This window comes from Marmota marmota, unplaced genomic scaffold (genome assembly GCF_001458135.2).
Source record: "Marmota marmota marmota unplaced genomic scaffold, marMar, whole genome shotgun sequence".
In the NCBI taxonomy this organism is placed as follows: domain Eukaryota; kingdom Metazoa; phylum Chordata; class Mammalia; order Rodentia; family Sciuridae; genus Marmota; species Marmota marmota.
In genome coordinates, this window is record NW_026000108.1 from 19,878,509 (window position 1) to 19,893,030 (window position 14,522).

A 14,522-nucleotide genomic window follows, 5' to 3' on the forward strand; every position below is an offset into this window, starting at 1 on the left:
CTTAATGCCTTTATCTTTCCAAATGTGTATAGTTCCCACTCTAGGCCGTCTGGGAGCCAGGGAACGGAGGCAGCCCAAGTGCGCCTGTATTTACATTTCAAGAAGGGCTGCAGAGTAGCGCTAGTGATCCTCCATCTTGAGAGCCTATTCTGGGCTGGAGGCTGAGCCACTGCTGTTCCAGTCCCTGGCCACCAAGAAGGAGAGTCCCTACTCATTCTCATGTCAGAGACTTCCCTTGTTCCCAGTTTCAGACAGACATTTCCAATGCCAATGTCAGGAGTAATTCTTCAACAAACTTCCACGTTGACCCTTAATTTAAACAAATTGTGTGTTGTTAGATTAATTTTAGGTTCATGGCAAAACCGAGAGGAAGGTATGTAAATTTTTTTCCCCAGGAGGTTCCCACAAATGCACAGCCTCCTCCATTATCAACACCCTCACACCGAGTGGTACATTTTACAGTTGATGAACCCCATGGCACATCATTGTCACCAAAGTCTGCTGTTTACACTAAGGTTCACTCTTGGTGTTCTACCTCCCATAGGTGTGGACAATATGTGATATGTGTCCACACCACAGTGTCAAAGGGAGAATTTTCACTACTCTAAACATCATCTGTGCTCCACCTATTTATTCATCCTCTTCCAATCCCTAACAGCCATTGATCTTTTCACTCCTTTATTTTTAAACTTGTGGCCAAGGTTGATTTTTTCCCCCCTCTGAGTGGCATACCTTTTTCTGAATTTATTTCTCTCTTTTTATTTTTATTTTGTTCATTTGAATTTTTCTATTATTCAAGGTCAATGGTGATATAAACATTTGAATAGTGTTTTCTGAATACAAGTGCTTTTATTTATATTACTTTAATCCCCTCAATGATGTTGTGAGATGGGGCCTTTATGTACATTATACAGATGAGGAAACTGAGACTCAGTTATTTTTAATGATTGGCCTCATGTGATCGTAGTTTGTTGTTTACCTAGAATCCATTCTCCCTTTTATTGGCACTATACCAATTTTTATTGGAGCTAATCTCTCCACTCTCAGGAGAGGTTAGCTCCAATAAAGTTGAATTGACCCAAGAGTTCCACACATGGATATGAGAGTTATATGATACTTGGGAACCACTGGAAATTGGTCAATGACCCTGTCTAAGCTGACCAGAATTCATATTGAGAATGACCTGGAAAAGGGCCTACTTTTTACTAGATATAAAACTTGAAGAAGGACACCCCCCCAGAGAAGAGGCAGCTGAAGGTGGAATTGACTTGGAAGAATGCAGAATTTATAAAAAGTCGGCATCTTTACAACCTAGATGAAAGTTTTGGTTGCAAAAGCCAAGACGCTCTCTAGCTTGCGCCCAGTGACCTGGGAGTCTGCTACCAAGTCCTGATCACAACCCACATGTTCTAAGATGGCAGAGGTCACACGACCCAGCTCAGCTGACTCCTAGACTAGGATGTTGGACTCTGCTCAGGGCCATTTTCAAAGCACCCGAGGTGTTCCCCCTTGGAGAGAGACTGGAAAGCCTCAGGGGCCATTCGCTATGAGGCTACCCCTCCCTGCCCCAGAACTTCCGTTTCCCCAGCAGCTGTGTTTTTTAGTTGTTTAAGGACCTTGTGTAACAGCTTTTCAGTGTAAAAACAGAGTTAAAAATGCCCAGCCTACAATGCTCAAAGTCATCCTTTTTTTAAAATTTTGAGTAGAGTGGTGACCTTGTCTCATTTTTCCAGGGCTTCCTTTATCCTTCCAAAGAACTAAAAAAATAATAGTTAATGGCTTTGCAGTAATGTGGTCCCATTCCCTGAGCACCTAAGAATAAATGCCTTGGAGCCTGGCTAATCAACGTGTTTGGCACCTAAGTACTCTGGGTCACCCTCTCTGTAGAGACAAAGATTAAAGGAAAAAAAATCAGTAAAACCTGCTGACCTAGTGATTATGTTTCCTGTCTCTTTCTTTGGCTTTTTATTGTGTATGGTTTCCTCTCAATGATTTTTGTTATCACAAAATTGATATATATTTACTGCAAACATTTTGAATATTAGCTTCAAATTGAAAACAGTCCTACTGTCCACGAACCCACTCTACCCTGTTCAGCTCTCTAGAAATAACTGCTGTCAACAAATTACATTTTTATGCATTTCAAACATATTCTTTGAAAAAAAAAATAAAACAGCATGTATATGTGTAAAGAAAATATTTACTTCTGCTCATTCTCAATTTCCGCTCCCTTGGGGGAGTCATTGAGACTGTTTTACACTACTCTGTAGTCATTTATTTTTATTTCAGAGTATATGATAAATACTTATCAGGTGAACACATATAGCTTGTACCTCATTCTTCACAAATGTTATATAAGATTCGTAGTTTGGTCAAATCATGATTTATTTAACCATTGTCCAATTGATGGTGGTCATGAGTGGTTACCATAGACTCAGTCTGGGTGCAGTCAGATTCAATCAAATCTATTTTATTGATGCTCATCACACTTCAGACACACATCCTACTGAGTCTACACCCAAGGGTCCCAGATGCTCACCTGTGATGTGTCTTAAGTCCAGGTCGCTGGAACTCAATCCAGGCTGGAGGAATCTGGTGCAGGGGGCCAACAGTAATGGGAGTCTCAGTCTCTCTGTTCAGGTCCTGGTTAGTTCCATCAGCCCCCAGAAGTTTGGGTTTTGGAGTCCTAGATCAGTTGTGCTTGCAGCTGATAACTGGGTGAGGTCTGCGGTGTATCTGGTTACGCCCCAGGTGTGGACTCTTACATCACTAAGTCTGTCTAAGTTGTGCAGTCCACCTTACATCATGGAGACATGCTTATAGTCGTTCACTGTTCAGTCAGTACACATTCACTAGGTAATAGAGTCAGCAGTCAATAATCCTATAATATTTCTTGTACTCATATCAATGGTTACTTAAATTGTGTCATGATTATAAATAATATAGCAATACATATCCTCGTACACAGATCTTTGCACACCGACACTAGTATTTCTGAATGTTCTATTTCTCAAACTGGAATGTCTGGGTCAGAGATTACACTTATCCATATTTTTGATAGATATTGTTGAGTAACACTCCAAAAAGGCTATATCAGTTTATATACCTCCAAAGTGTATGAAAGTGCCTATTTAAAAAAAAATGCTGGCTAACACATGGCAGTAATCAATTTCTTCCTTCCTTCCTTCCTTCCTTCCTTCCTTTTTAACAAGGCAGCAGGTAAAAAATGAAATCCTGTTGCTATTTTAAATTCATTATTTTTTGCCAGGCATGGAGGCTCACACCTGTAATCCCAGTGGCTCTGGAGGTTGAGGCACGAGGATCACAAGTTCAAAGCCAGCCTCAGCAAAAGTGAGGCGCTAAGCAACTCAGTGAGAACCTGTCTCTAAATAAAATACAAAATAAGGCTGGGGAAGTGGCTCAGTGGCTTAGTGCCCCTGACTTCAATCCCCAGTACCAAAAATAATTCACTGTTTTTTACTATTGTGAGAAATTTGTTACTTTCTTAATATTTGTTAACCATAAATATTTCTTTAGTGAATTGTCCTTATAATTGATTATATTTCTGTCAAGTTTAAAATTTTTCTTATTGATTTTATAGATTTTCTTTTTTTTTTTTTTTGGTCCCAGGGATTGAACCCAGAGGTACTCAATCACTGAGCCACATCCCCAGCCCTTTCTTTCTATTTTTTATTTTGAGAAAGGGCCTCACTAAGTTGCTTAGGGCCTTGCTAAGTTGCTGAGGCTGGAATTGAACTTGCGATCCTCCTGCCTCATCCTCCAGAGCCATTGGGATTACAGGTATGTGCCATGCACCAACAAGACTCTTGATGTTGTTATAAATACTGCAGTGACTATTCCTCCATTTTTACGTAGCTGAATACATTTTTATGTATTGGTCAGTTTTTCCTGATTCAGTCATCTTGATTTCTTTTCTTTGGGAAAATTTTCCTCAATCAATAGTCATTTTTTTCCTCAACATATTTTCAATACTTTATTTTACTTTTCTTCATAGGGTGAGAAGTAGGAACTTAATTTTCTAGTTAGTAGTCAATTATTCCCACATACTTTAGTAAATAGCAGCTGAATCCTTTTTCTTCTGATTTGAAGTGCGACGTCCATCATGTTTTCTAAGTCTGTCTTTAATCTCTTTATAAATTCACCATTTCTGTTCCAAAAATAATGTGTCTGTGTAATTGGAACCAGAGTTGCCATTTACCTACACTCGAGATTGTACATTGTATGGACTATGTGGTTAAAAGCACAGCTCTGGAATCAGACTGCCTGCGCTAAAATCACAGCCGTCTCCCTCACTAGCTGTGTGACTGGGCAAGCTAATAACTCTTGACTTTGTTGTCCTCATCTGGAAAATAGGAACAATGATAGTACCAGTCTTATGATGTTGTGATGCTTGAACGGAATAAGACATGATGAGCATTTAAGACTTTTGAATTGTTATAAGTGATGCTTTCTTATGCAACTTTAAGTCTGAGCACTGATCATGTGCTCCATATTCTTTTTTACCAGTAAGATTTTAAATCTTCATATAAAAAATAATGAAGAAGGACTTGAGGATGTAGTTCAGTGGCAGAGTGTGTGCTTAGCATAAGCAAGGCCCTGGATTTGATTCCAACAAATGATAATGATGGTAATAATAAATAAAACTGAAAAAGAGTACCTTGCCTGGGATGTACTGTGGGAGACTCAGTCCTAAACTCTATTTGTCTCATTGTAAGATATGTCATCATGTCATCCTTCTTGTAAATGACAGGCCCTAGGCAATAGTGGTGATTTGTGACTTGGCTTCTTCATGTTATCTAACCATTACCCTCACTACCTGAAAACCATCACTTTTTATTCTGTCTCTGCCCTCTGGTTTCCATGTCTGTGTCAAAAGTTCCTTCTTGAAAGGGACTTCCCATGCACTAAGAATTGGGAAGTGAAAAACTCTAAAGCATAATAATGCATTTTTTTTATTCACTGATTTTTACAGCTATGTCTTCCCAGAAAAAAAAATTCAACATAGGCTATTGGTCAAGTCTTACCATTAGTTTAATTGGACTAAACTCTTAAAACAAGATTCCTGATGGTAAATTTAGTTAGTGTGATCTTGACCTGCCCTCTGCTCTGAGTTTCCAGCTTGTCCTATATCCTGGCATCCTCTGCCCTCTTTGGCAACTTTCCAACACTTCTGGACAGTTCTTTGCCAGATCAAGATCCTTTCTGTTGAAAACCCACTACAAACCAAGACTAGCTGGGTGTTCACCAATTCCTCTTTCTAGACACATGGGAAAATAGCATTCCTTGGCTTCCCTTGAATATAGGTTGGGGCTTTCTCATAAGTTAGCGACAGTGGAAGGTGGTCAGAGGTAATACCACTTTCAGGACTGAAAATAAGGTGTACAATGTGTGAGGACTGAGGACTGGGTTTATGTATCAAAGTAGCTGAGCCACAGTGCCCACATATGTGCTCAAATCTTATTTTGGATGTTTCTGTGAGAGTGTTTTTGCATAAAATCAAAACTTAAATTAGTAGGCTAATACAGATTATCCTCCATAATGTGAGTGGGCCTCATCCAATCAGCTGAATTTCTATATAAAATGAAAGACCATTCTGAAGAAGGAATTCTGCCAGTAGATGGCCTTCAGACTCAAAGTGCAGCATTTATCCTTTCCTGGTCTTCAGATTTCTGGCCCATCCTGAAGTGTGCTAGTCAGCTTTCCATTACTATAACAAAATACTTGAGATGATTAACTTATAAAGAGCTAAGGTTTATTTTGGCTCATATGTTTGGAGGTCCCAGTCCATCAATTGGTCCCATTGCTTTGGTATTGTAATGGAACAGTATATCATGACGGGAATGTGTGGTGGAGCAAAACCACCCTCATTATGGACTAGGGAACAGAGAGGAAGAGACGGGGTCCCACAATCTCCTTTGAAGGCATACCTCCAATGACCTAAGAATATGGCATTAGCCTCCATTTTCTGAAGGTTCCACTGCCTCCCAATAATTCCACCCTGAAGACCAACCCTTTCACACATGGGATTTTGGGGGAACATTTAAAATCCAAACTGTAGCATACAGACTCTGGAATCTTATTGCTTGAGATAGTTCCTTAAAATAGATCATTGTCTATTTATGTAAACATTCACATTAGTTCTATCTCTTTGGAAACCCCCCATCTACTGTGCCATTTTCCATGCTATTTTGTTCTCTACATGGCTTGAAGCAAAGGTCTCTAAAGATAAAGGAGTCATGTGGTAGACAGAGCTTAGGTCCCTGAGTCACTAAGGAAGGCAATTGTCATCTAACCTATATTGAACTTTGTGTAAACTAGAAATAAATGTGTGGGGTTTTTGTTGTTGTTGTTTTGTTTTTTTGTTTTTTTCTGACCACGCTACCGTATGAGCCACTGGCATGTGTTACAGCAGCTAGAGTTACTCATCCTAACTAATATAAACACTTAAATCACTGTCGTCTAGAAAATCCAGAGAAAAAGTCTGACTTTTCTGATGCTCCTCTAAACTAGGAATATTTCTTCAATGATAACCTGACCCTGGAGATTTACCACACTTGAATGATAATCCTGGAGCTGACCATCATAATCCTGATAATCTTGTTATAATCAGAGTTACTCTCTATAGTGGGACAACAGTCTTAGTTTGCTAAGTCTGCTGTAACAAGTGTTATTTGACTCCATAGTTTAAGGATGTTGTCACATTGGTTCTTAACCTGTAGTTTGACTGGGTCTTGCCAAGTTCATGAACTTCCTAAAATTGTGTGCACATTTTCTTCATTGGGGAGTACACATTTTTTCTTTGATGGAGATTCATGATACTGAATTCACAAAGGGGATCTGTCTTCATCCATTTGGGTTGTTATAACAAAACATTCTAGACTGGGAGGCTTATAAACAACAAACTTGTTTCTCATAGTTCTGAAGGATGAGAATTCCAAGATTAAGGTGCCAGAAGCTTTGGGCATGCAGAGGGTCAGCTTCCTGGTTCATAGATGGCCATCTTCTCACGGTGCCCTAATGGTAAAATGGGGAGGGGCACTTCTTTTATGAGGGCATTAATCTCATTCAGGTGGCCTCCACTCACATGAGCTCTTTTCCTTTTAAAACACAGGATTTCTGCATGAATTTTGGGAGAGGCATAAACATTTAATCATAGCATTAGTTGATTTATAAGCATTGTTTTATTAAATTTTAAGTTATTCAGGAATGATTTACAGAGTGCTGACAGATTTTAGGCACTGATGGCATTAAGAATACCACAGTGAGCATGATATACAGGTGCCTGTCCCACAGGACATGCGACCTAGTGAGGGGTTTCGTTATTGCTGAATCTTGCAGGTTTCACGTTATCATATCTACTGTACATATGAGGAAAGAAAAGGACACAGGGTTTAGGTGGCTTGTTAAGAAGACTCACTGGGCCTCCTGTGAGTAGTGCATATTTCTGGCTTCACTTCAATTTAGGAAGAAAAAATTGTTCATCACTGCTCTTGATTGCTTCTTCCTGAGTTCCCCCGCCTTCCATACAAAAAGTAGTGACAGTGGGCCATGGTATTCATGGCTTCAGGGGACTACTGTGCACATCCAAGTGTATCATCAGAGTGTTTGGTTGCAAAACCTGGGCAGACAGTTAAGGAGTCATTAAGACAGTGTTGTGTTTCTAACAGAAAGGATGGAAGATTTAGAAAACCAATTGGGAAAAAGCGATAGAAACCCAGGTTAGCAGAAACATAGACAAGACCACACCTCTGGAACTTTCTGACCATGCTACCACAGTTAATGCGGCCACTGGATTCAAACTATCATTTCTGCTATGAATATTGTCCCTCCGTTTCTGTACCATTCTCTGGGTGGAAGAACTGATTGGTCATAGGAGAGGGGATGGAGCTCAGGTAGAGAGCTTACCAAGCTTGTACAAGGCCCTGGAATCAATCCCCAAACCCACCAAAACAGAAAGGAACCCTGGGCCAGGTATTCATGCCATAATGATCTGGAGTCAAAGAGGGATCCATTTGAATAGAAATGGTGGGATATGCAGATTATGGGTAGCTAAAAGTAATGAGTGACCATCAAATCCAGATAATCCTAAGTGGTACTGGGGTCCAGAGTAAAAGCATAACCGCAAGACACCGGGCATCAGTGATCCCAGAGGGCAGGCATTGGCAGGGTTCTAGGGTGAATAGGATCCATCAAATTTTGAGTGAGCATTGATGAGAATTTTTAATTTCAAGAAATAAAAACAAAGTCAAATTACCTTAAGCAAAAAGGGAATTCATTACCTCAAGAAATTGGAAATTTCTGGCAATATTCTGACTTTCAACATTTGATCCAGAGATTCAATTGAAGTCCTTAGGAGCCCCTCTCCATCTCTGAACTCCACCTTCCTATGTGTTTGGTCTGTTCTTTCACCTCAGAAGCAAGATGGCTACTAACAGCTCCAGAGCTACATCCCCCATGTTCACAATCATCAGGAAACAGTGCATACCTCTCTCTCCAGGAAGTCCCAGGAGAAGCCTAGTTATGGTTCATTGACTCTGACTGGTGACATGTTTCCCTCAACTCATCAGTAGTGTGAGGGAAATTCAGCTGCTTGGCTGCACCCAAGTCACAAGCCCACCTGAGAACTACAGTGCAGTTAAAGCCACTGGTAGCACAAGGATGGAAAGTGGATGAGGAAGCCATCCTTCAGAGAAGAACTAGAAGAGGGCAAGTGTATGTTAGTAGCAAAAGCAGGCCAGGCATTCTGGAGCAGCCCCCGGCCGCAGTGGAGTGGTACCCTGGCCAGTAGATGAGCCGAAGTGGCACTCCAAGTAGAGAATCCTGGTGAACATCAGGGACTGATGCCAAAGGGGCCTGGGAATGGATCGAGCACAGACGTGGCTTACAGACTGGCCTGGATGCTGCTCTGGAGAGTCAAGCTTCCCTGGGCACAACAGATATCTATTCTGCAAAACAAATTCCAGACTCCATCTGCTGATGGGTGGGAACCGACTGTCTGGTCAGCATCAACTTAAGGACTCTCCTGTGGAGCCAGAGGCTGGGGCCCCATCCAAATGACCCAGAATCAATTCTTACAGAAGCAGAAGGGCAATGTAGGTAGTCAGGGCAGGAAACCGTCCCTTCTGTCCAACCTCCGTTGGTCCTTTGGTTATTTCCTACTTCCCCAGTATCCCTGCCCTTCCTGCTAGTTTTGTTGACATCCCAATTTCTCACTCTTGTTCTGCTCTTCTGTGATGAGCTGGGTCTCTTGCTTCCTCATTTAATTCTCTGTTTTTGACCCATGTCTTTTCTGGGGCTCCCAGGCATCCTTACCAGATTACAGAATCAGAGACTGACCTCAGCCCTACTCCAGGATTCAACTGTCCCCTTGCTCCCTGTAAAGGATTGAAGAGTGTCTTCCAAAATTTATGTGATCAGAATGGGACCTTAGTTAGAAATAGGCCTTTTGCAGACGTGATTAAGCTAAGGGTCTTGAGAAAAGATCATTCTCCACTGACGACAGACTTCTCTGTGACGTCTGATGTCCTTATAAGAACTGGTGAGGACACAGAGACACACAGAGTGGACTGTAATGTGAAGCTGTAGCAGACACTGGAGGGCTGCGCCTCCAAGCCAAGGAAGCCCAAGAATTGCTGACCTCCCCTGGAGGCTGGGAGAGAGGCATGGAACGAATCCTCTTAGAAGTTTCGGAATAAACTGATCCATCAAAACTTGGTTTCAGATTTCTAGCCTCTAGACCTGTGAAAGGATAAATTTCTGTTGTTTTGAGCCACCAAGATTGTGGTAATTTTTTTTACAGTTGCCCTAGGAAACTCATACACCTCTTATGACCTGGAAGCAGATGTGGCTGTCATCTGTAGGCCCACATCACAGTCAGTGAATGGAACAACTGGCATTTGAACCTGGTTGTTATGAGCCCCACTCCGATTAAGACTGTTGACCTCTGAAGCTTGAGGCTTGGAGGCAGAGTTCACATAGGAACACCTGGACATCAATGCTGACCACTGTCTACTTTATCATAAGATCATGGGTTAAATGTTTCTGTTGCTTAATTCCTGCACTTCCTAAAACAGAGAGAGAGAGAGAGAGAGAGAGAGAGAGAGAGAGAGAGAGCGCGAGTGCGCTAGCTGTCCCTAACTCTCATCCTCTAAAATAAAATGGGGAAATTCTGTTTGTCATCCAAATTTTTATTTGGTAGCTTCAAACTGTTAAATGACAGAATTCTCCAATCATCTTCAGAATATTTTCTTGGCTTGGGTATGGAGAGGGTTAGACATCTCCTCAGTTGGCTTTGTTTAAGGAAAAAATCAGAGGGGTGACTCAGAATGTAAAAATCATATTACCTTAAACGATATGAATAGCAGTCAAGGCAAGAACACAATTATCTGCGGTTGGAATCAGAAAGCAGAGATTCACTGTCACAGCCCAGAATAAGGTTTGTGGTTGTCTGCTTTCCTTCCTTTCCCAGGTAATTTCACTGACTGCTGATCAATCAAACAGAATCGAGAGCACCAAAACCAACCTGGTGTATTTAAGAAAATAAAATGGGATTTCAAGTTAATTGGGGGAAATATGGATTATTATTATTATTATTATTATTATTATTATTCAACAATTCATATTGAGCAATTGATTAGCTATCTGGAAAAAATAGATTGTATCCTTCCCTCACAGCAGACTTGAATTAGTCTTTGTGTTCTTTGGTTGCAGACAACAGAAACCTTCCAGTTCATAGAAGTGGGAAAGGAAATGATTAAAGAATTAAAGCATATGGTAGCCTTGAACTCTCTAAAAAGGACAGGAATCACATGTGAGGACAGTACATCTAGGGACAATGCCAAGATTATAGCACAGACCAGCTCTAGTGGAAATCTACTGTCCCCACGTACACCCCCACCTCTGCCGCCCACATACCAGAGGAACTCGCTGCTCCAGCCAGGCAAAGGGCAGTGCCACAGAACCTCGGCCATCACTGCCTCCAAATCAGTAGGCCTGTGCCACCACCCTCCTCTCACTGGACCTCTTGAGGCCCCTAATCCTGCTCATCACTGGTTTCCCATTGAGATGGCACCTGAAACCCACTGATCAGTGGGACTTTGGTCACATAATTGTGTACTGTTTACAAAGGCAGCCGGGATTCTGGGTTTTGGCTTCTACCATGGGGGAAGTTAAACTCACAAGGTGGTTGGACACCCCCTTCTCCCACTCATAGGATGCATCAGAATTGCTGGCCATCCAAAAATACAATGAATGTTCACATCTATCCTTTAAAACAAATTCTAGCAATTAATGAGTTAAAGAATTAACCTGTACAAAAGGAACTGCAGAAGATATAGGTGAATATTGAACCAATCTTAGGACTAAGGAGGACTTTTGGAGCATAAAAGCAATAGAAGAGATCACAAAGGAACCGATCAATAGATTCAACTACTTAAAAATCCAGTCTTTCTTACGTCAAACCTATGAACAATTTGATCACCCCATGGTGTTGTTTGCCCCCTTTAAAATACACACACACACACACACACACACACACATAAGGCTAAAGTAAGGGGAATAAAATCTATTTGGATGGTCGTTAGGAATCACACAATTTCAGTCCTAAATAAAACTTTTTCCGGGCTCTCAGAATCGCCTGAAACTCTGTTCTACTCTAGAAGATTATTAGCATTTCTAAGGGATGAGCTTTAGTTTCCCCCAGTCTCTTAAGAATTGCTCTTATATATTTGGAAAGTTTAATTATTTTGATTGTCCAAATTACTTTCTGTCTTTTAGAGGAATTTAAGTAATCTATGTCTAGACTTATGAGATTCTTTTAATTAGAAAGAGGAATGACTCCAGTCACGAAGTAGATTTTTCCTCCAGCTCCCTCAGCTCTGTTTACAAGGTTATTGCTGAATGTATTATTGCTAAAGTGGAGGCAGACATGGGGCAGTTCAAAAGAATCCTCTTTATTCCTTTTTATTACGGCTACCGGAAACCATTTGGATTTGGATTCATGGTAGTCAGGGTCTGATAACTGCTTTTTCTGGCAATATAAAATATAATGCCTTTGATTTCCTGTCAGATTAAAACACAGCATTCAGATATTAATAAACTTAATCTGCAAAAAAAAAAAATAAGAAAAGAAAAATTGGTCAGTCTTGGCACAGTGATGAGCTGAGGAGTGTGGTGATAGTGGTTCTGAGCCTGGGAGCGCAGCAGATGCTGGGTGGACTCCTTCATCTCTGACCCACTGCAGGGGATGAGCGATATGCCCTAGGTGGAGAGGAGATAAAGACGCTATCTGGTAGACATGCTCTTAATTGGCCTGAAGGCAGTGATTTGAGATTTTACAGATGTGAAAATCTAGGTCTTTTCTTGGTCAGTATTTTCTGTCCTTGGCGTCCCCCATTAATGTCAATTGTCCAGGGTCCACATTTCATTACAAGTAGAAACAGAAAAGTTTAGAAAATCTCATTCTGGCATTTGTACGTCAAGTACTTTGAGTAGGGAACTGAAAAGGTATTGCTATTTATAACACTTTTTCAGAACAATGGTGTGGTGGGTTAAAGAGGACTCCAATTCCTTGTCTCCCCTTCCCCTAAATGTGAGCTAGCTCCAGCTTTGACCAATGGAAAAGTGGTGGAAGCTTTTACATAGAATGACCAAGGCTGTGCCTTACGGGAGCTGAAGCTTCTGATTTCAGTGTTTGAAATCCTCGCCCCTGGAGCTGAGTTCTCATCGGGTGAGAAACCTGGGTGGGCACATGGAGAGGCCACCAAGAGGTAACTGAGTTTCTCCTGTCCATCTCCAAGCAGAGAGCCAACACCTTTGCCAACATTCCCATCTCCTGCTGTGATGCTTCCCACTGAAGCCTGTGGCCAGAGGAACCATCAGGCTGGGTGCAGTCACCTCAAGGTGATGTATGCTTGCAGTTATGTGAAACCCATGAGTTTGGAAGAATTTTTATGCAAAATAAGTATCCTAGAGAGTGTGACCCTTTATGGAGGACTTAGTTGCTAAATAGTGTGTCAAGTTTGCATACATGAGCGTAGAATTCAGAGCTGGCTTAGAGCCCAAGTAATATGATTGCATGGAATTGCTTGGGGAATAAGATCTTAGAAAGAGAAGGAGGAATCTGAAACTGTAGATTTGTGGATTTGGGACAAATAAAGGAAGAGGGATCTGGCATTCAAACCGCCCCACAACCCACCCACTCCTATGGCAGCTTACTTAGCAGAGAGTTGGGGAAGGAAGCATTAAGATGTTCGCTATAGGGGTGATAGGTAAAGCTCTTTATCATCGCCCTTGCACAATCTTCAGTATAATCTACGTTACTCATAACCGCTTCTGTGCAGCGCATTCTTTGGAGAAAACTAAAAAGTAAATTGAGTTCTGCTTGTGGGCAAGCAGGAAGCAACTGGGCACGGTGGCTGCACCTGGTTCCCTAGGCACCAGAAAGCAAAAAGGCAGAGTGCAGGAGACAGGGGGCCAGGAAGTGTCTCATCTCGTCAGCAACCCTGTGAGATGAGCATCACCAGCCTGGTCTGGCAAATGAGCAAGTGGAGGCTTAGAGACGTGAAGTCATGTTTCCAAGTGCACCCAGCTCAGAAGTGCAGTACCTGGAACACTCACACGCCCATCCCTCAACACCATTGCTCGGAGTCTTCCCACCTCACCATGTTCCCTACGCCTCTTCTCATCCGCTACTCTTCCGATAAGCAATCTTCAAGACTTACTCAAGGGTTTCATATGCCTTTTATACCGGAGTTTCTCAAGCCTTGTATTCTCTATCAATGCAATACCCCAAAACACGAGATGCTAAGAGTCTGTTTGGATGATGGTTGCATGCATAGACTCTGGAACCACAGACCTTGCTTCTCAGCTCCACTCTGTCACTTACCAGCTTTGGGATATTGAGCAAATCCCCTTAACCCTCTGTGCCTTTATTTCCTCACCTATGAAATGTTTTCAACCTCTTTGGTTCGTTGATAGGTTTTAGTAAGTTAATGCCCAAAGGCCTTAAGGCAGCACCCAGTACCTAGTAAACGCTACATGATTATGTGTTACTGTGATTTTTTTCCTGTATTGTTTCAGTCCCTACCTGAAGATGGGAATCTATTTTCCCCCATGATCCTTGGGCTTGAGGCTGGTATTCTTGGTTGGGATTGGAGATAAGAAGCAGGCTCCCTCTCCCTGCAAAAGTTATTCTGAACAAGTAAAAAAGGAATTCTGCCCCAGGGTAGCAATAATGGACCAATGAAAAAACTCACTTACAGCTTCCTTTTTCCTACTTGGGTTGAAAATAAATTTCTCTCTAGTTTAAAGACAGAGATATAAATATAAAAATGTGTGTGTGTGTGTGTGTGTGTGTACACAACCAACATACAAGATAGCTAAACAAGCACTCCAGAGATTTGTAGATGATTTTCTGTCATTAAAGAAAAGAGGCCCAGTCTTTGGCTGGAGCAGCTTGCTCCTTTGTTTCCAGGGGAACAAAACCATATTATGAGCTCACG